At 42.1% G+C, this 21875-nt stretch overlaps 1 protein-coding gene and 1 long non-coding RNA gene across 7 annotated transcripts in view; one reads left to right on the top strand and one right to left on the bottom strand.

The window, feature by feature from the left end:
• The window catches only part of NFIB (nuclear factor I B), a 455016-nt gene that overhangs the window by 285423 nt on the left and 147718 nt on the right, over positions 1-21875 (bottom strand). The window lies entirely within an intron of this gene.
• The window catches only part of LOC142492819 (uncharacterized), a 33998-nt gene continuing 32155 nt past the window's right edge, over positions 20033-21875 (top strand). For both annotated transcript variants that reach the window (XR_012800912.1, XR_012800913.1), the window contains exon 1: positions 20033-20099. This is a non-coding gene — a long non-coding RNA (uncharacterized LOC142492819). The remainder of the gene's footprint in view (positions 20100-21875) is intronic.

The following is a 21875-nucleotide window of genomic DNA, read 5'->3' as shown; positions in this document are numbered from 1 at the left end:
TTCTCTTAGAATCTGTATGGAATGGTGGGGGGAAAAGATGATTCAATGACATTTCTATGACTGGGACTAGGATTGCTCAACAAATATCATACTACTCTGCCTTAAAAAGACATGCACTGAGAAGAGTATATAAAAGTTAACATTTTATAAACATTTAAAAATAAGTGAATATTGGTTCTTCTCCTATGTTTATCACTATCCTGGTATGTTCTGCTACAACTTTGAAATGTTGACCAACAATACCAAAAGGATTAAAATATTAGTGGTTTTTACAAACAATTAATTTCAAATGTTTAATTTCATAGTTTAAGCTACACAATTGTTTACAAATGAATTAATAAAAAATGGTTTTATTACTTAGCTAACTCTCATAAACAAGGATATAGTCAACTATATATTAACTATAATCATTCAGCACCACTTTGTACATTGTAATAATCCCAATGAAGTGTTAATTGTATTGTAATTAAGTGGCTGTGTCTAGTCAACTCTTGTTTTAAAAGTCTGCAATGTAATATAAATGATTACTTATTATTATTTTAGTATATCTATGTCACCAAAGTCCATAGCTGTAAAAATACATCGGAACCAGATTTCTTCCCACAAAGCTAATAGGACCGCGCATTGAGCGTCTTATATTCGATAAATGATGTACTGTATTGCTAAAATAATGTGAACCTTGGTTTGCATTGTTGTCAAATGTAAGAAAGTTGCAAGTCATGTTTCTTAAAGTATATTTGATGATTTTTTTCCCTACCACATAGAGGTTGACACCACCTACAGCAGTGTCCAGCTTTCATTTGGTTAAGGAACCTATAATTATATTGTGAAATACTGCGTAAGTCCAACCCTCTCTAATAGCATTTCTGAGATCAGATGCATTGTAAGGAACCTCAACCCTTTCTAATAGCACATCTGAGATCAGACACATTGTAAGGAACCCCAACCCTCTCTTATAGAGCGCCTGAGATCAGATGCATTGTAAGGAACCTCAACCCTTTCTAATAGCACATCTGAGATCAGACACATTGTAAGGAACCCAACCCTCTCTTATAGCGCGCCTGAGATCAGATGCATTGTAAGGAACCTCAACCCTCTCTAATAGTGCGCCTGAGATCAGATGCATTGTAAGGAACCTCAACCCTCTCTAATAGTGCGCCTGAGATCAGATGCATTGTAAGGAACCCCAACCCTCTCTAATAGCGTGACTGAGATCAGATGCATTGTAAGGAACCCCAACCCTCTCTAATAGCGTGACTGAGATCAGATGCATTGTAAGGAACCTCAACCCTCTCTAATAGCGTGCCTGAGATCAGATGCATTGTAAGGAACCTCAACCCTCTCTTATAGCGCATCTGAGATCAGATGCATTGTAAGGAACCTCAACCCTTTCTAATAGCGTGCCTGAGATCAGATGCATTGTAAGGAACCCCTGTGATGGTAGGGGTAAATATTGCTGTTGTTAATACAGGTCAAGCCTGCCATTACCCCTACCTGTCAATAACACAGTGTATTATATTATATTATATATGTATTATGTCTGTATCTTGCCTGGTTCCACCAGTTCAGGGACCAGGGATTAAGTGTGTTTCAGTTGGAAAGTTGAAAAGATTGTCTGCGACCTTTCCAAGTAACCATTTGTATGTTACTCTTTGTATGTTGCATTTCTACCCACTAATCAGGGCCTGGGCACGTAGCCAGCACCTGGACCTGAATGCTTCAACATGGTCCTCTGGAAGTTGAGGTCCCGAGCCAGTCAGGCACCCCGACTCAAATATGGCAGCTTCGCAACATTCAGCAAGGACACAGAGGATATAGATGGATATCTGTGGCCCTTTGAAAACTAGGAAGACTGGGCGAAATACCTGGTCCCTCAGCTACGCGGCAAAGCAGCCGTGGCACATTATGAGATGGACAAGGAGGCTTCAAGGGACTACCCAGTGGTGCAGCAGGTTCTCCTTGCACGGTATGCCATTGCCCTGGAGACCTACCGGACCCAGTTCAGAGCCCTGAACAAAGGGCCCCAGGACACAACCTTGAGTTCATGTCCCGGCTAGAGCACAAGGCTAAAAGATGGATCACCAGGTGTGAGGTGACAACATTTAAGGCACTCCATGACCTGATGGTCAAAGAGTAGTTTATGCTAAAATGTTTATATAGAAAATAGGTGGTGCTCAAGTGCCTGGTCCTATCTCCATAGTTATAATCCAATAGTAAAAAAGGGTGACAATGCTGGGAGCTATTAGCAATAAAACAGTAGTTTCAATCAGACTTGAACCTATATGAGGGGCTCTATATCACCCTTAAGGTAGGGGTTGAGCATAACTATACTCCTCCCCTCCTCATTGGGATGGCCCTTAGGTAAATAATGTGTACTCACTGTTGTCCCCAGTTTTCCTTAGCGTGCAGCCATGTCCAGATCCAGAGATATGCAAAAGCAAATATGTGTGCAACGCACAGCAGACAGAGAGACAGGTCTAGCAAAATAAGCTACTTTATTGAAAAAGCATAAAAAGCAAAGAGTGCAACACTTGTTAGTATCTGTGGATTTGTTTTGCCAGCAGTACATGTGACAATAGGGCAGACATCCTATCATAGCACACGAGGATTATATATTAATTGTGTCTAGCTACAATCATTGTATATATTATATTGGTTTACTATACTAGATCTATTGACTGCATACATCTACATGGCAAGTGTCTGTGGATTCTCATTAGATCAACATTAATATTATGCAGCGATGTTAGAGCTGCGTCATGCTACTCGTGGCTTTTATATATAGATAGCCACCACAGATCTCTTGGACCTTACCTGCCAGAATAATGCAGAAACTTTTTTTACAGTGCATAAGGATAACATACTATTGAGTATGTGCATTGGACAATTCTTCAAATTCACACAAGGACAAGGTTCATTTCCTGTATTTTATTGTTTATTTTATAAATACACACTTAAATGACAATTACAAGCAAGTGTAGACCTATAATATTTTATAAACTAGGACAGAAAAGAATCCCTTTTGTGTGGCACTAAAGAAATAACCTAAATAAAATATAATCTTTATTGAAATCACTTAAAATATAACTGTTTGGACACCACAACTAATAGACACAAAACAAATAAAAACAATTAAAAGAGCCGAAGAGGTGTGGGTAAGTGTAGCTAATTATACTAGTAATACAGTGGCTTATAATATATCTGATAACTAGATGTTGTGTACACTTAAATGGTGTAGACCGTTGTAAACAGTGTAACCATCAAGTGTCCTGAGATGACAGGATATAATACCTGATATCCGGTAATTGAGTCAAGCTTGTTAATCCACAATGTAAGGAGAAACCCTGTGAAGGGACGGACACCTTACCACCAAACTACTAATAATTGTAGCTGTTTGGTTAGGATCTGCACACAGAGCGCTGCCACAGGAAATTGTACCATGGCAGACACAAAGTTGCTGATTAGACCAGATGGGTCAGATGACATAAACAGCTAGACTAATCAGGTATGCAAACAGGTTATGGATAAGATGCCTGATAGCTAGTAGAGATGCTCCTTACCAATATTAATAAGTGTAGCCCTTAGTGTAAGCAGGAGCCCTATGGAGGGACCCCTTACCACCAAACTGCTATTGGTGCTAGCTGTTTGGTTTGGCTAAGTACTCAGTGTGCTGCCCTGTGAAAGCAACAATAGGGCAGCTCCATACTGTATGTACTGTTGTGGCACTTATTTGCAAAGGCAATGATAAACTAGTAAAAGAAAATCAGGCAAAGCATTGCCTGTGGTCTGAGTGCTGTTGCTGCCCATGGACGCAGTCTACGAAGCACTCAGACAAGGAGCGAGCCCACACCTCTCCGATGCCTCATTTTATTTTAGCATCACCTATTGGTGCTTTTGCTCTCTGAGTGAACTTCACTCCATTACATAGTGAACTTTGTGAGTGGCATGATATTATACAGTGCTATGCTGTTTGTGTGTGGGATGTGATCCCAGTAATCAGGGCTCAGCTCTCCTTGGAACATATGTATAGATATATGCCAAATCACAGCAGTGGATAATCCAGACACACAAGCATAAATAAATGCTATATGAGACTCACTGTAATAGTATAAGCATGGGAGTGTACTAGTAATGCTGGAGGGATAACACAGATCTCCATATATACCATAAAGGTGCTGTAGGAGCCCCCAGTAAACCAAAAGTACATACCATAATGCGTAGTCTGTGTGAGAAACTCAATGGAATAGCTGCTCGGTCACTGATTAGTGCGTGCGTCACGCCAGATGCATGTGAAGAGTGAGTGGGGTCCCGTGGGGTCCGGTGGCGGAGCACAGCGGTGCAAACAGTGGTCTGCAGCCCCCACTGTTTGCACCACTGTGCTCCGCCACCGGACCCCACGGGACCACACTCACTCTTATACAGTGCTAGTACTTAGCAAAGTCTGTGAAAAAAATAAATAATCATTCCTTCATTTCATTACTAAATCTTTGTAAATATGAAATTTCAAAAGATATATAAATGTGCAAATCACTAATATGTCAATATTGGTGCTGATTAGGCCTACTGTGCATTGGAATTTATGGCAGCCCTGTGAAGCACTATGTGCCCCCCTATTTAAGATGTTCCTAAGGGTACTATCGCAAATACTGCCATTGACTTGAAAGGAAGCTCAGGAGATTGGGCTGTGGGCTGGGAGGACAGCAATGTAACAGGGTAATGGAGGGAGCTCAGGAGATTGGATTGCTAGATGTGCGTATTACATTGCTAGATGTCTCCCCATAGGTTGCGCTATTTCATGCGCCTACTTTGAGGCATTTAGTTCTTTCCTACACTGGTGCATAGTCAGTAAGACAGGCACAGTTGAGCACTATGTGGATGACTTTGTGCTGGTGGATCCCCCGAGTTCCCTGCTGTGCGACAGGCTGCTTGATATTACTAAAGGGATTATGAAGGGATTGGGGGTTCCCATAGCAGAGGAGAAAACAGAGGGCCCAAAAGAAATACTGTCATTCCTCGGTATAGAGATTGACACGTTGGCAAGGGAATCACGCTTACCCGTAGACAAAGTCAGGAAGCTTAGAACTAGCCTAGATCAGGTCAGGGAGACCAAGAAGGTGACCCTGGAACACATGCAGTCACTGCTGGGTCTCCTAACCTTCACCTTCCGAGTAATCTCCATGGGCAGGATATTTAACCGCAGGTTAGAAAGGGCCATTGCGGTTGCAAGGAAGCCCCAACACCGTATTCGAATCACTAGGGAGCTAAGGCAGACCTGGAGGTATAGTAGATTTTTCTCTGGCAATTTAACGGGAGAAGGCTGTTGGTCAAGAATAGCGAAACCAGCGATGCCCTGCAGTTATTCACTGACGCGTCAGAGGGGCACAGGTTTGGGGCATACTTTAGAGGGGAGTGACCAACTGACTGAGCGGAGACGGGGCTAACTAAAAACATGGCTTTCCTGGAGTTGTTCCCCATTATAGGAGCAGTGGAGTTATGGGCCAAAGAATTGGAAAACAAGCATATAATAATCTGGTCAGACAATTTGGGGGTGCTAGAGGCAGTGAACAGCTTATCGCCATCGTCACCACCAGTGATAAGGTTATTGCGCAGGCTGGTCCTGCAGTGCATGCAGGAAATATAAACTTTAAAGCAAAGCATGTCCCAGGGAAGCTTAATATAATCGCAGACGCATTATCTCGCTTCAACTGGCCTGCCTTTAGGCGGACAGCCCCAGACGCGTAGGAAAGAGGTTTGACCTGCCCAAATTATCTATCAGTTAGGGCAGAGGGATTGATGGATTTGGTGCAGCAATCGCTAGCCCCCCACACGTGGAAAACATATAACAACGTATGGCGGCAGTGGCGCAGTTTCAGGAAGGCCTCCAAGGCGAGTGGTAAGGTTACCAGAACCTATCAGCTAATCAATTTTTTACTTACCCAGAAGCGGGCAGGCATGTCACGGGCAAAGGCGAGGTGTACGCTAGTAGGCATTGCATTTTTTCTGAAGTTGCGGGGGCATGTAGATATCACCAAGGACTTTCTTCTCAGACGAATACTGATTGGTTGGGGCAGAGGGGAGATCAAGCAGGGGGATAAGAGGGAGCCAGTAATGGGGGAGAGGTTGCAGAGCTTGAACAAGGCGGCAGAGTCAGTATGTGCTTTCACTTTTGCCTTCTTTGGAGCCGTTAGAGTAGGGGAACTAGCAGGGACACTGGCTTGTTATTCGGAAATGTGATTATAGGTAGGGGGGGAATAGTGTAGCATGCCGCTACACAGGTCAAAAACTGACCAAGCAGGGTCTGGGTACATCTGAGACAGCAGGAGAGAAGGTATGTGTGACCTGTGAGGGCGGCAAAGTCGTATGCCCGGCTGCGATCGCAAGGGGGCGAGGTTTTCCTGACGCAAAAAGATTCAACTCCTCTAACCAAATTTAAATTCAGCAGGATTTTTAAATGTTGCCTTGAAACAGGAGGCATAGATGCCACCAATTTTGGGACCCACTTGTTTCGGATTGGGGGGCAACGGTAGCCTCTGAGCGGGTGCTGCCTATCGCGCAGATTAAGGAACTGGGGAGGTGGAAATCAAATGCTTACAAGGGGTACATTAGGTCCCATCAGGCGAGTAATTAAATAATCGTGCAAATCTAACATGCTTTCTGTCTTCACAGTGGGAAAAGCAGGAGCAGCGCGGGAAGTCTGGCTGATAGGTCATTCTTTCATGTACTGGGCCCGGGAGCGGGCAGCGAGCACGCTGGGTTTGCAGCTTGGAATCCGACAAGAGAGCATGAAAATACGATGGCTGGGTAAGAGAGGAATGTGCGGGAGAGATTTGGTGCCGACTACCACAAATGCGCTGGCAGTCTATGGAAGAAAGCCCCACGTGATAATTATCCACCTGGGCGGGAACGATATGGTGTCCACCAGGTCTATAGACTTAATCCTCCAGATACACGCAGACCGCGCCAGATGGTGTGTTTTATCCATCCCTATAGCAAGTTATAAAATCTGTTGGTGCAGTAACGCATGTTAATGATATTGGTGAGGTCATCTGGGCAAGGTCATAATATAATGTTAATAATTAGAACATACAAGTACTCATCACAGCTGTGGCCAATTGTTAAGCCACCAGTGGTGTCAATTAAGTTTTTTTAATGTGGACCATGGAAGCAGTAACATGAGGATTTCTAGGTAGTACTGGACAAGTACCTATGTAATGCTAGTTTTTGGTTGATCACAGTGCGATCAGCCTATGTTGGGGCTTTTTTAATAAGACCCTAAGAGAGCTTCAGATCGATACTTTCTTTTTTTTAGATCTTTAGTCTTCATATTCATTTTTTACACTCTAATCAGTGTTAGAAGGCTGAAAATCAACAAGTACATCTGATAACATTTCAGGATCCTCTAGACAATCTGTAACCCTGACAAACAACAATAACCTGTACAAAAAACGTTAATGCTCACCATTAAATATTTATATGATGCAGATTTTCTTTCAGTAGTAGCGTGCCCATCAATACCCTCTTTTTTCATAATATGTAATAATGAAACAAACAGGCTCCAAAGGTAGCAAAGGTACTGTATGTACACACACACACACACATATACAGTGCACGCTGTAGCTGATAAAAATCAACACATGTATAGTGCAGAGTGATAGCGTTGCTGCGTTGACATGTTGTTCGAAAATCTGATTTCTGCCTCTGTTAAGCACAACCAAACAGTCCAATCAGCTGAGATTTCTGTTTTCTAGCCAATTCTTACTTATTCCTATCAGTATATACAGTAAATGGACGTAGTGCTTTACTGATTTATTCTTGATCACAAGTTGACTGTGAAATCCTCAAATAACTTACTGGATAAATATCAATTCTTTGAATTGCTGCAACATTCTTTCATCACCTATGTATAGGATTCTCTCTACCCGCTGACCGAATATTCATATATTGTATTTGCAATACTTATTTTTTTTGTGCTATGCATAGTTTGGCAATTTGGCCTTAATTTACAAAAACTGTTTTAAGTGAGTACAATGTGTTTTAACCCCCTAACCTTACCCTAAAAACCCATACCTTAACTCCTTAAAATAAAACCCTAATGCTAATACCTTAAAAACCTTAACCACTTACCCTAAAACCCCATACCTTAACCTAACCTCCCTAACCGTACCCATTACCCTAAAAACCTTAACCCCTTACCTTAAAACCCCTAACCTTAACCTAACCCCCTAATCATACCCTTTAGCCTAACAAGTCTAACCTTAACCCATTCCCCTAACCTCCCTAATCTTACCCTAAAAATCTTAACCCCCTTACCCTAAAAAACCCTAAAGTTAACACCTAATGCTAACGCTAATCACTCAGACGGTGGCGTCTCAATGGTGGCAGAGTGACTGCGGCTAAAAGTCCCATTCCACTAAGGACTCTGGATTTCGGGGTGAACAAATCCTGCTCTCAACATTTTATAGATTTATTACATTCTTTCTTTACTATAAGTGATTTTGTCTATATATGCCCTTATTCCTCTTGCCAGTAATTGCAGTGTTTGGAGAAACCTAATTTACCGTCAGCATGTGTACAAATTTGGGTCATTTCACAATGGCGAAGGCATGCAGCAAACTTACTGTGATGCTATTCCTTGTATTACATTTGAATTGAATTTCAACAGCTTTGTATACAACAATTCCAGATGATTAATATAAAGTCCTTGGGGCTGGGTTTCAAGTCTAATTTGGCCTTAAATTGTTGCTGGTGCATTTTAATCAGCACGTGTCCCTCTCATTATGCCTACTTGCACTTAGGAAGGAGTTTAATGTGTACCGCGTCAGAATTCCCAATTGCTAAATGCATAGCCGCCCCACTTCCCTTTTCAATGCCAGAATACACATTTTAGAATGTGATGTGTACAGTATAAAATAACTCAATTTAACACTTTGCTGTAAAATTATTGCTTAGAGTTGGGGAGTGTTTATGTGTGTGTGTAAGTGGGGGAGTGTGTGTGTGTGTGTGTGTGTGTGTGTGTGTGTGTGTGTGTGTGTGTGTGTGTGTGTGTGTGTGTGTGTGTGTGTGTGTGTGTGTGTGTGTGTGTGTGTGTGTGTGCCGCTGACAAGAGGGAGAGAGAGGATTTTGGGAGGGTGGGCGCGTGATCTCACAGGGGGGGTGTAAGTGGGGGAGTATGTGTGTGTGTAAGTGGGAGAGTGTGTGTGTAAGTGGGAGAGTGTGTGTGTGTGTGTGTGTGTGTGTGTGTGTGCGTGGAAGAGGGAGAGTGTGAGGGTAGAGGGAGCATAAGGGAAGAGTGAGGGGGAGAGAAATGGGAGCAACGGGAGAGATACGGGACGACAGGGCAGGGTGGTGTGTGTGTGTGTAAGTGGGAGTGTGTGGGAGTGTGTGCGAATAAGTGGGAGTGTTTTGTGTGTGTGTGTAAGTGCGGGAGTGTGTGTAAGTGCGGGAGTGTGTGTAAGTAGGAGTGGGTATGTAAGTGGGAGAGAGTGGGAGTGTGTGTAAGTGAGTGTGTGTATGCGTGTGTATGCGTGTGTGCATGTGCGTAAGTGGGATTGTGTGTACATAAGTGGGAGTGTTTGTATGTGTGTGTAAGTAGGAGTGGGTGTGTGTAAGTGGGAGTGTGTGTGTGTGTGTGTGTGTGTGTGTGTGTGTGTGTGTGTGTGTGTGTGTGTGTGTGTGTGTGTGTGTGTGTGTGTGTGTGTGTGTGTGTAAATGGGAGTGTGTGTGTGTGTGTAAGTGGGGGAGTGTGTGTGTGTGTGTGTGTGTGTGTGTGTATGTGTGTGTGTGTGTGTGTGTGTGTGTGTGTGTGTGTGTGTGTGTGTGTGTGTGTGTGTGTGTGTGTGTGTGTGTGTGTGTGTGTGTGTGTGTGTGTGTGTGTGTGCCGCTGACAAGAGGGAGAGAGAGGATTTTGGGAGGGTGGGCGCGTGATCTCACAGGGGGGGTGTAAGTGGGGGAGTATGTGTGTGTGTAAGTGGGAGAGTGTGTGTGTAAGTGGGAGAGTGTGTGTGTGTGTGTGTGTGTGCGTGCAAGAGGGAGAATGTGAGGGTAGAGGGAGCATAAGGGGAGAGTGAGGGGGAGAGAAATGGGAGCAACGGGAGAGATACGGGACGACAGGGCAGGGTGGTGTGTGTGTGTGTGTAAGTGGGAGTGTGTGCGAATAAGTGGGAGTGTTTTGTGTGTGTGTGTAAGTGCGGGTGTGTGTAAGTGCGGGAGTGTGTGTAAGTGCGGGAGTGTGTGTAAGTAGGAGTGGGTATGTAAGTGGGAGAGAGTGGGAGTGTGTGTAAGTGAGTGTGTGTATGCGTGTGTGCGTGTGCGTAAGTGGGATTGTGTGTACATAAGTGGGAGTGTTTGTATGTGTGTGTAAGTAGGAGTGGTGTGTGTAAGTGGGAGAAAGTGGGGGAGTGTGTAAGTGGGAGTGTGTGTGTGTGTGTGTGTGTGTGTGTGTGTGTGTGTGTGTGTGTGTGTGTGTGTGTGTGTGTGTGTGTGTGTGTGTGTGTGTGTGTGTGTGTGTGCAAGAGGGAGCATGTGAGGGTAGAGGGAGCATAAGGGGGAGAGTGATGGGGAGAGAAACTGGAGCAACGGGAGGGAGGATAGAGACGGGGAGAGAGACGGGGCGACAGGGCAGGGTGGTGTGTGGGAGAGTGTGTGTGTGTGTGTGTGTGTGTGTGTGTGTGTGTGTGTGTGTGTGTGTGTGTGTGTGTGTGTGTGTAGGAGTGTGTGTAAGTGAGTGTGTGTGTGTGTGTAAGTGGGATTGTGAGTGTGTATGTGTGTAAGTGGGGGAGTGTGTGTAAGTGGGAGTGTGCGTATATAAGTGGGAGTGTTTGTATGTGTGTGTAAGTGGGGGAGTGTGTGTAAGTAGGAGTGGGTGTGTGTAAGTGGGAGAAAGTGGGAGTGTGTGAGTGTGTGTAAGTGAGGGAGTGTGTAAGTGGGAGTGTGTGTGTGAGTGTAAGTGGGGGAGTGTGTGGGAGTGTGTGTGTGTATAAGTGGGAGTGTTTGTGTGTGTGTGTGTGTGTGTGTATAAGTGGGAGTGTTTGTGTGTGTGTGCATAAGTGGGAGTGTTTGTGTGTGTGTGTAAGTGAGGGAGTGTGTGTAAGTAGGAGTCGGTGTGTATACATTGGAGAAACTGGGAGTGTGTGAGTGTGTGTAAGTGGGAATGTGTGTGTGTGTGCGTGTAAGTGGGGAGTGTGTGTATGTGTGTAAGTGGGAGTGTGTGTGTGTTTGTGTAAGTGGGAGTGTGTGTATAAGTGGGAGAGTGTGTGTGTGTGTGTGTGTGGGAGTGTGAGTGCGTGCAAGAGGGAGAGTGGGAGGGTAGAGGGAGCATAAGGGGGAGAGTGAGGGGGAGAGAAACGGGAGCAACAGGAGTGGGAGAGAGACGGGGCGACAGGGCAGGGTGGTGTGTGTATGTGTGTGTAAGTGGGAGTGTGTGTGTGTGTGAGTGTTTGTGTGTATAGGTGGGAGTGTTTGTGTGTGTGTGTGTGTGTGTGTGTATAAGTGGGAGTGTTTGTGTGTGTGTGTTTGTGTAAGTGCGGGAGTGTGTGTAAGTAGGAGAGGGTGTGTAAGTGGAGAGAGTGGAAGTGTGTGTGAGTGTGTGTGTGTATGTGGGGGATTGTGTGTAAGTGGGAGTGGGAGTGTGTATGTGTGTAAGTGGGGGAGTGTGTGTAAGTGGGAGTGTGTGTATATAAGTGGGAGTGTTTGTAAGTGTGTGTGTGTGTGTGTGTGTGTGTGTGTGTGTGTGTGTGTGTGTGTGTGTGTGTGTGTGTGTGTGTGTGTGTGTGTGTGTGTGTGTGAGAGTGTGTATGTGGGAGAGTGTGTGTATAAGTGGGAGAGTGTGTATGTGTGTGTTTGTGTAAGTGGAAGAGCGTGTGTGTGTAAGTGGGAGAGTGTGTGTGTGTGTGTGTGTGTGTGTGTGTGTGTGTGTGTGTGTGTGTGTGTGTGTGTGTGTGTGTGTGTGCGTGTGTAAGTGGGAGTGTGTGTGTGTATGTGGGAGAATGTGTGTGTTTGTGTAAGTGGGAGAGTGTATATGTGGGAGAGTGTGTGTGTGTGTGTGTGTGTGTGTGTGTGTGTGTGTGTGTGTGTGTGTGTGTGTGTGTGTGTGTGTGTGTGTGTGTGTGTGTGTGTGGGAGAGTGTGTGTATAAGTGGGAGAGTGTGTATGTGGGAGAGTGTGTATGTGTGTGTTTATGTAAGTGGGAGAGCATGTGTGTGTAAGTGGGAGAGTGCTGTGTCTGTGTAAGTGGGAGTGTGTGTGTAAGTGGGAGAGAGAGTCGGTGTGTGTGTGTGTGTGTGTGTGTGTGTGTGTGTGTGTGTGTGTGTGTGTGTGTGTGTGTGTGTGTGTGTGTGTGTGTGTGTGTGTGTGTGTGTGGGAGTGTGGGAGTGTGTAAGTGGGAGTGTGTGTGTGTATGTGGGAGAATGTGTGTGTTTGTGTAAGTGGGAGAGTATATATGTGGGAGAGTGTGTGTGTGTGTGTGTGTGTGTGTGTGTGTGTGTGTGTGTGTGTGTGTGTGTGTGTGTGTGTGTGTGTGTATATAAGTGGGAGAGTGTGTATGTGGGAGAGTGTGTATGTGTGTGTTTGTGTAAGTGGGAGACCGTGTGTGTGTAAGTGGGAGAGTGTGTGCACGCACGCAAGGGGAGTGTGTGAGGGGAGAGGGAGCAGGAGGGGGGGAGAGATGGGGGTGACGGGAGGGGGAGAGAGAGACAGGGGGGAGGGGAGCGGAGAGACGGGAGCTACAGGGGAGGGGGAAGGGAGAGACGGGGTGGGGGCAAGAGACGGGGGTGAGAGTTGAGGTTCCCCAGAATTTCAAAATTGAATTCTGGCGTTCCCTAACCAAAAAAAGGTTGAAAACTACTGAAGTAAATCATTGAATTGCAAAAACTACATTCTTATGCAAATTGTTAGTATGTTGCATTATTTTTCTTTACAATGTTTCATAGGGCTTCAAAATAAGGCCCAAATCCCACCTAATCTGCTCGAACATTACCATTATCCTTTAGCGCAGTGATTCACAACCGTTGGGTGCACCTCCCCCTAGGGCAGAGTATCAGGATTTCAGGGGCGGCGCGTGTATGTGGAAAAAACATATTCAATATTATGATATCATTTTTTATTTGGAAAATGAAAAAAAAAAAACAATATATATATATTGCTTTCTTACTATAGAAAGTACGCAGCTTATTGCATCATATGGCGTGCAGTGGTGCTCCTATTATCTTTCTTTTATCTTTCTTTATCTCCGAGTTACGCTGTAGAGTTTGCCGTGTGTGGATGGTGCCGCCGTGCCACAAAACAGCCACGTGGTATACGTCTATTGCATTATTTCTGTTTTAAGGTGAGTTCGTTTTATTTCAAAATAAACAGTTGTTTTTTCGTACTAAAATACATCATAAAATAGTAGTATTTGCAAATGCGCACAAAATGAAATCTGGGACGAAATGTGAATGTGGGAAGATTTTTCTACACATTGAAGTGGTTTTTTCTTCCGACTCGTTTGTTATCACAGATTATGAATATGCTCATAATTCAATACCGCAAAGTGGGTAAAAATAAATAAATTGTAATGTCAAAAAATTTGAAGATCGAAATAAATATATATATTTTTTAAATTCTGCTTTGATTTGTTTTCTGTCGCGATATTTAAAATACAATTATTGGGGGAGGCAGGTTTGAAGGGGGGCGTAAGATTTCTTCTGTTTATCAAAAGGGGGCATGGGTTAAAATAAAGTTGTGAAACACTGCTTTAGCGCATGTGGTGGTGGTGTTTGTTTCAACCCAGAGAACATGATCGTGTCTGAGGTCTGGGCTGGGCTTTGCCACAGCCAGGTGCCAGCTCTTATGATGTGACCATTTGCCTGGTTTGAGCTCTGTGGTGTCTAAATTGTCAAGTCCTTTGAATGTTTGACATGTAATACAATGTTGTGGTCGGGTAGTTGAGTATATCATTCTGGTGGGGTGGTTTCAGGTGCAGGCTGCACAGGTGTAGAAGTAGGATTATGGCGGTCATCTCAAGGTTGTAACAGAAGGATAAAGAGGCTTGAAATGCTAATACTCCATTGTGACATGAGATACCGAACAGGAGGAGGAGATCCTGGGAGGGGGGAGATTGTACAAACCAGCCATGTGGCATAGTGGTTCAATGTCCCCTCAAGCAACGGATTAGTGGAGATGTGATCCACCTGATGCCATGTGCATTATTCAGATGGATTCCATATTACTCATTTGCATGCTGGAGTATGTGATAAGTGAAGAAATGCATTGCTGGCCTTCTCCCTCACTGAACAGGGTAATTGGGTTGAAAATGCACAATATTCAATCACTGACAGGATCATACTGGTCTCTAAGTAATAATCACTGTGTTACTCCATCTACCCCAAGACGTTGTTCTGATGTTACAATAGTAAAAATGCAGATATACAATTTTGTATAAAATAATCTAGACAGGTAAATAGATCGAGTGATTAATAAAGAAAGCTATGCGTATTTTTTTTTATTTATACTGAGACAACCATATGCACAGTGCTGTACATAGATGTTATGCATGATACATTACAGGGAAACATAACATGGTAAGGAGAAAACAGCATTTAATATCAAATCAAATGCAGGAAGGATGAATTTGCAAAGCATTTACAATCGAGGAGGTATTTTAGGAGACATAGAAAGGGAAAATATTCATGCATGTTAGTTTATACGTTTGGCTCAAAAATGGGGTTGTGTAGTCAACTTAATGCAGCCCACATATTTTATATAAGGTTTTTGTTTATTTGAAAAGAACGGCCTTGTCTTATTCCTGCATTAACAGTAATATTTCTTCCAAATAATAATGCATAGCGATTTAAGGCCAATGCTTTTCTGGGCTTCATGATGTTATTTTAGAAATAAATGAATACAATCTAAGAAGTGCTTCTATGAATAAGGCAAATATACCTCTCTTTACTATGTTACCGTTTTCTTCTGGTCCGTACAAATGTGAAACTCACACTCATGCCTTGTATGGTTTGGGGAAAGATACTCACGAGTGGAAGATTCTGAGGTATAAAATGTTATCCTAAGGCCATGATTTCAGCAATTGATGAAGAACAATCCATAGATCCCTTCTATATTTAGTGATAGTTTATGAGATTTTACATTTAGTAATATATCTGTGTTTTGTAATAAACGCTGATTTGAGGGGTGTATGTGTAAATTGTGTGACAAGTGCACATATGTGATCTGTTATAATAAATAATTAAATAATGAAAAATAGGGTCATGAATATACTTGTTCATATTTAGTCTAACCTCCAATGTCGGCTCTTTTCAGATTTTACTGATAGTTTCTTGGTCCATCCCATTATTTGTGTCCTTAATGCAAATGTATAACACATCTTAATCCCTTTAGTGGCAGAGGTATCGAAAATACATTGGTTATCTGTATTTCTCAAGTGATTAAGATTAAATATACAAACAAGTCTGTACATTTCAAAATAACTTTGAAATAGGAAAAAAAAAATATTGTTTATTTGCCATTTTATTCCAAGAGTAACGTGTTGATAAGGGACAAGAATGTAAAAGTTATAAGGTTGGGCGCTTACAACAAAGAGGCCTTAGAAAGAGCATGAAAGGATATTTACAGTAAGTGTGATTGGAATTCTTTATCACTACACAGAGCACGAAGAAAGAGAATCTCAGACACACTCATTTGCATGTGAATGTCCAGGAAACTGTGAAAAACTGTTTTTATATATATACAAAACAAAATGTTCTCTGTACTATTGAACTGTTTTGAGACCTTGCTTATAAAAAAAAGTGCTACGAACATTTACTCTTTGCATAAAGTCTGCTCATCTTGAGTTTGTCTCTAAATGTGTGTTTGTTAAATAATTTAGCAAAGCAAGAAAAGGGTGGAAATAAGTACTCACAAAACGGGTACTTGGCTTGCCACGGGTGCATGTCACTCCATAGTTAAGGAACGCACATGAACGATAGAAAATCAGACAGCACTCTTCTGGTCTTATGTATAAAAAAAATGTGAAACATGTATTAATTCATAAACGATCAAGACTTCGGTTCCACATCTTGAAAAATGTCCACAGTGGGACCGAAACACTGATCGTTTCTGGGTTAATACATTTTTAGTATTTTTGATATAAGACCAGAGGAGTACTGCCTGATATTCTATCGTAAAATTATTTAGACAGGAATAGTTGTGTTGGATTATATATATATATATATATATATATATATATACATATATATATATATATATATATATGCAAATATAGCTGTATGCTCATCTGCATGTCTTAGGCAGGTCTGCAACCCCACCTTTCCCCATTATCACCCAGCATACAGCACTTCCACTGCAGCAAGGGATTCTGGGAAATGACATGCAAATGAGCACACAGTGTCACTTTTTGCCTCAATAACCATTTTTAACATGGTTCCCTATAGGCTTAAGCTTGCTGCATGGTCACAGCTTTGAGCACAGCCAGGGTTAAGGTGCATACCCAGAAAACCACCCACAGACAGCTGTTTCAACCTTGATGGGTCTCATCAGTGTGGGGTTGATTTTACTGGGATGCAAGAGAGGCTTATGGGATAGGCCAAACCATAATACTGAGTTAAGTTATGGTGAGTAAAAAAAGTGACAAAAACCCTCCACAGGAAAGCAAATATGCAAATATAGCTGTATGCTCATCTGCATGTCTTAGGCAGGTCTGCAACCCCACCTTTCCCCATTATCACCCAGCATACAGCACTTCCACTGCAGCAAGGGATTCTGGGAAATGACATGCAAATGAGCACACAGTGTCACTTTTTGCCTCAATAACCATTTTTAACATGGTTCCCTATAGGCTTAAGCTTGCTGCATGGTCACAGCTTTGAGTATATATATATATATATATATACCTAGTCATAAATCGCATCTACATACGGGGGAGGGATAAACACAGATTCCAAGAGACACTGTTTTTAAGTTAAACCTTGCTTGCTTTGTCGATTGTAACATCGCCTGAAGAAGAGATCAGTGTATCTGGAAAGCTCGCACAAATAAAAGCATTTCGTTAGCCACAGAACGGTATTGTCTATTCATTTTTTTATTTTATATATATATATATATATATATATATATATATATATATGTGTGTGTGTGTGTGTGTGTGTGTGTGTGTGTGTGTGTGTGTGTGTGAAAAAACACAATACTATTCAAGTGTAATAATAATTGCAATAACAATGATAATAATAATATGATAACACAACCCCCAAAGCAGCAGCCAGAAAAAAAAATCTTTGCCAAGAAAGTATTGGCAAACGTGTTTTAAGTCTGCTGCTTGCTTCTTTAAATAGAACATAGTGTTTATCTGAGACATGAAAACAGCAATGTTTCCAAGCTGCTGTACTTTCTGGATGACCCTGTCAAGCTGTGTATCAGAGACAGATCAACAACTGGACCTCCACTTCCATGTATATTCCATCTGTCCCTGTAACACTCACAGACACTGTACTAACATGACATCTTTATACCCTGTGTAAAGAGCACTGCTAACTCTCTGTGTAAGGAATCGGTCTGAACCACGAATACTAATAAAATATAGCAAATAAAAATATCACTTGTGAGCACATTCACATGTCTCAGACAGGTCCGCAACCCTGCGTTTTGCCATTATATCCTAGCGTACAGCGCTTCCACTGCAGCAAGGGGTTCTGGGAAATAACATTCACATGAGCACTCACAGTGTGTCACTTGAAATATATAAAATATATGTGGATATGAAAATGATGTTAAACTACATCACGTAAGAAAGCGTTCAGATATGCTCTTATAGCTGCTTGAAACAGACTGCAATGTTAACGCGCAAGTTCATTACAATATTTGTGATATAGTGGATATGTGTACAAGCAAAACGATAAAAAAAAGCAAAATCTGCGGATTAACAAAACAGTATTGTCAAACAATAAAATAAAAGGTGGTAATTAATTCAAAGGAAAATCATCTTTTCCCCTGCATGTATTATAATGCTGCTGCTGCTGCTGCTGCTGCTGCTGCTGATGATGATGATGATGATGATGATGATGATGATGATGATGATGATGATGAAGGTGTTTTCTGATGACCTATGTCCTTTATCTGGCCTTGTTTTTGCTGGGACGGTTCTTTCAGAGGTTTACAGTGTGTTGGGCTGCAGGGAGGCACCAGTGAAACTAATAATGTAGATTTTATTACTGTAACCTGAGTCTTCCTAAAAAAGGAAGTCATGCTTTCCCATTGAGTACAATAGTTCATTGTGTTATGTGGAAGGGATCGCAGGTTACAGAGCTCAGAGACCCATGCTTTATTAGGCAGAGAAACAAACTGGATGTTTTATGTGAGGAAGGATTTAGGACAAGTACAAATTCGGGAATGCAAAATAGGTTAATACTTCTGCATTGCTACATGTATAAGCAACAGAAGTAACACAGTTATGTGAATAAAGGAAAGACTGGCGAATCCTTCCCCTGTGTTTAATGATATGTGGGTATAGAACTCACTTGGTAACGTATGATATCAATTGGTAATGTCCAAATGATTAGAATTTCTATTACGTAACTGAAGGTATTGAAGATTAATTTGAAGAAAATGGAGATGGGTGATAAAAATGATAGTCATGAAATTGAGCTAATTATTCAGGCCTTCTGCCATATATCAGTTCACATGCTTCTTGTACACACTATATACAGTTATCAGACCCATTTGCCCAGCTTTTACTGGGTATATGCCTGTATTATTTATACATTCTGATTTGCCATTTGTATCCCAAAGAATAATACATACTGAGCCCAAATATGTCTTAGCTGTGATGCCTTTTCTATGTTATAGATGACAGCAGCTGAGTGACATCACAGTTTAGCACACTGATAATCTTCACGTTTTGTTTTGTATTAGCCCATATTCGTGTGACGCAGTGAGTGAAACATAGACCATATCTCTGTTCTATTTAACCTCATGAATATACGTACAGTATATACAAATGGTGGTCTTTTAGATACCAGCTTGCCTTGAAGCTATACAGGTATTCTACATACCATAAAAGGTAGAGTTAAAGGGAACTAAATCAGTGTCACACTAGCACACTATGTTGCTGTGTTGCATTTTGTTGTACCCAAACAAAGAACAATAACAAAAGACACAGGAGAAATTCTCCCACACTTGCACTCAGCACTTGTGGTTATTTTCTCTTTAACTTCTGACCACAGACACCGAGCCCCTGGTGACTTACTGTAATACTACAGCATAGGACCAAGGAAGTGCAGGGCTCTATCATCATTTGGGGGCTGAGATATGTGTCCAGTTCACACAACTCCCCTGTAATAGTCCTGGGGTGTATGTAGTTAAGTCCCCCGGCTGTAAAGTTGGGGCTAAAACCAGTGTCACACAAACCTCACCAGAGTTATCAAAGAAAAGGAATCCCACTGAAATCAACGTGAGGCTTTCTTTGGAGAAATCTGGTGCAATAATCTCTAGTGCTGCGGTTTTGCAGCCGGGAGACTTTAGCAAATACCCCACTGATGTATTAGAGATAAAAGTCTAGCCCCAGGTGCAATATACTGTAGATGAGCTATTGCAAGCTGGATATGGGTGGTCACATTATAGAGGCTTTGGGAAATAAACCCACTTGATGGTATTTCTCCCAGGACTAGGCACAATAAAAAAAACAGATTAAGATGGAACTGCACCGTCTGGATAAAATAAGGATCTCTTTAGTACTATTGAGGTCTGAGACACAGGACTTTGCAATATACACACAGACCCCTTCGGGTTTAGGAGAGAACGCCCAAGGAACCAGTGTTTGGGAATAAAGTACAATTACATGAAGACTAGACGCCTAGACAGCACGTTCAGCTCTTTTCACAGAGGGTGAAAGCTGCAGAGGAAAGTTCTCCTCCCCGCTGCCCACCCTTTGCTGCCAGGGGAGGCAGACTGTGTCTTTGGCCAGCAATGTTCTCCTGAGCTCTTGGCACACGGGACATAGCTGCAGGGTTAGGGGGGGTGGAGGGGGTTTCTGTGCACAAGAAGAGTGTGTAGGGGGAGGGACACCCACTTGTTCGTCTCCCCGACTCTGAGCGGGCACTTCTGGGGAGAAGAGGCTGGGTAATGTAATTCATTTCTAATATCCACTTCCCAAAAAGTTGACTGAAAAGTTCCAGGCAAGATTTATTCTGTAAACTATGGGGAAATAGCAAGGCATTATGTGTTATATAAAACAGAGGAGGGGGTAGGGGCAGGAGGGAGAGTGAAGGGAAGATGTGGGGAGAATGTCAGAAAAAGGGGGGACGTTTCTTAAACGCTAATTCCATAAACTGTTTTTCCTTATGGCAATTGACTTCCATAAGGGTAAGAAATATAGGGGAAGTAGAGAAGGTAAGATAGAATATACTCAACATTGACATTCACATAGGGCTAGGCTGATGGCATCTGCACAAAGATTTGAAGCTTGTTGGGTGAGGATGTATTATGTTAACAATGAATGTACTGTAACAGTGTACCCATTACAAGGGGACTGACCAGGTTTCTTCTTTATGTTGTGTGCTATGGCAAGATATCCCTACAGTGGCTCCTCTTTCTCTTATATTATATATGATCCTAAGAAGGGTTGAACTCCTTCCATACTCAGGCTTCTGAGTCTGCTTGGTCCTGAAATAAGTTCATGGCAACAAGTAGCACCTGCTCCCTGTCTTTTCCTCTGCAAGGCAACATATGGCAGGTGTGGGAAATATGCTACACTGGTCCCCCCAAAATTAAGTATTCACAATTTACATTATCTACAGTATCTACACAGGTGAGTCTCAAGTTACATTAAAATAACCCTTTGGGGGATATATAGCAAAGCTTCCCGGCTGTAAAATAATAAAATCAGAGAAGACGTGAAACAAAATAACTGCCCCAGACTTAGCAAAGCAATAAATCTCATTGATTTAACTAGATTCCTTTTGGTGGCAAATCTGGAGCAATTTTGTGCTGCACGTTTGTCCTGATTTTGCAACCAGGAGACTTTCATACGTGCTTCCATTGTGTGCATCGGATCTCCTTGTTGTGGAAACAGCATTTATTGATGTATACAAATAATAAATCATAGGACCAACGGGTACATAGTTGAGCAAAAACAAACCAAGCCTCTTAGTAATGTATAGTGATTAAGATATTGCTTAAACACACAGTTATACTTTCAGAATTATTCTCGCTTCAGTATCTCTACTGTACCATGGAAGGGGGAAATTGTGAAGTCAGTTCGAGTTAGAGGGACAATGCATGGGATCATGGAGTTTAATGATGCAATTCAACATTGTGTGTGCTGAGAAACTATTACAACACCGGTGCAAGATACAGCACCACAGATAGCAAAGATGGAAGCCAATTACTTTGAAATTGGCCTTTATCATTGGTTAAATATTGCACTTTTTGAAAAGCAATCCCCTTTTTATTACCATAAAATACACTGACCCTAGCCATGCACCTTTAATTTGCTACTCTTTTTTATTAGCATCAACCGCAAAACCAGAATTGCCAGCAAGATTGTTTTTGAACTTTTTTTGTGTGCATTAAAATGTGAGTTTTAACAGTAGGACAAACCTTAAAAATGTTTGCTCATGTGAATAAAGATGTCATACATATTGTTGCTGTTTGACATTGTCTGGGAGGTATTCCTCATGTTGAATGCTTGATTGATATGATTTAAATTCAAACATCATATTCTGGTAAATTGATGAGTAAATATCAACTATTAGAGTAATATTATTTCTAATAACCATACTGTGAAAATAATAGTTTTTTTTTGTTCACCTATATAGCATCCTGCTGCGTCTAATTGATTTTGGGGTTGATACATAGCAACTTCATGCTGCACTCTATTAAGCGTTGTAATAGGGA

The sequence above is a fragment of the Ascaphus truei genome, chromosome 1 (assembly GCF_040206685.1).
Source record: "Ascaphus truei isolate aAscTru1 chromosome 1, aAscTru1.hap1, whole genome shotgun sequence".
Lineage (NCBI taxonomy): Eukaryota > Metazoa > Chordata > Amphibia > Anura > Ascaphidae > Ascaphus > Ascaphus truei.
This window is presented reverse-complemented; position numbering and strand designations above follow the sequence as displayed.